Source organism: Crinia signifera, chromosome 6 (genome assembly GCF_055691185.1).
Source record: "Crinia signifera chromosome 6, ASM5569118v1, whole genome shotgun sequence".
Classification (NCBI taxonomy): Eukaryota; Metazoa; Chordata; class Amphibia; order Anura; family Myobatrachidae; genus Crinia; species Crinia signifera.
The window spans coordinates 82942981-82944215 of NC_139222.1; the positions used below are offsets into that span (position 1 = coordinate 82942981).

Here is a 1235-nt window from a genome sequence, read left to right on the forward strand (position 1 = left end):
AATACTATTACAAGGACCGAATCACAATCGTTCAGAGTCCTATTATCCCAATCAATATTTGGATTCCCCGGTGTGCTTCTGGTGTTCAGAGTAATATATACACTGACACCAGGAACAACTCTTCTCCCCATCTAGGGACCGTGGGTACATTTATCAATTTTTCAGACAATCTCTCTTCAAGTTTCCTGGATATATATCCCCACATCCCCATGTCTCTTTCATTTTAGAGGAAGCTATCGCATGATCCTCTGACTCATCAAATCATCCGATCCTAGCATGATGATTGACAGCAGAGATGAGGATGGTGTTTGTTAGCACCTCCCTCAACTACTAAACTATTCAATCTCGTGGCTCTCTCATTCACCCAGTCTGTGCAAGTACTCCTGCAATGCTATAAAGGTAACAGGGTTGCTCCGCTCTGAACTGTCTGAACAGCAGAAGCTTACTTTGGCTCATCCACCCTATTGACATCGGAATTAACCAGTCAGGGCTATACAGCCATACTTCACTGGACCGCCTGTATTCCATCCGAACACAGAAGCTAAGCAGTGATAGGCTGGATTAGTACCTGTATGTGAGACCTATAGGGAACATCCAGTGCTGTATTTAACCACTGGAACAGTACGCCTGTCGGTACCGTTGAGGTGTAGCCACAACCCTTTTGACCCCTCCCTTCTCTTTTCCTCTCTGCATTTAGTATTTTATACCCACCAAAGCCGACACTGCAGTGGATAACGTAGTGGTGGTGGGCTGTGACCAGTGTCTTATCTCGTTTGCCAGAACTATATTATATATAAAAATTGTTACTAGGCAAACGATACCCCAAAAAAAACATTTTCGCTCTTGTTGCAATTTTTTCTAGGAATTGACCTAATTATCGGCGGGAGCTCCTCATTTACATTGGACTCCAAAAAATGTATAAAAGGTGTGTCGACAAAAATATACATAATAACTTATTTTAAAAAAGCTTTATACTAAAAGTTACGTTTTATTCTACGCCATCCATACACTCATTAAACTTCATTAATACTATATAAAGCGTGCCCCAAAAACCTTTTGGTTCTTCTTCAGTCTCTTCTCGTAGACTACCCCCCTTTTCGTCAAATATAGATTGTAAGCTCCACTGGGGCAGGGATTGATGTGAATGTTAAAATATTCTCTGTAAAGCGCTGCGGAATATGTGTGCGCTATATAAGAAACTGTTAATAAATAAATAAATAAGTGATTAAGAAAAT

The 1235-nt window shown here is 40.6% G+C and overlaps 1 pseudogene; it reads left to right on the top strand.

Moving 5' to 3' along the window:
• Positions 1 to 490: 490 nt before the first annotated feature.
• Positions 491 to 609, top strand: LOC146011747 (5S ribosomal RNA; annotated as a pseudogene).
• The last annotated feature ends 626 nt before the right edge of the window (positions 610 to 1235 follow it).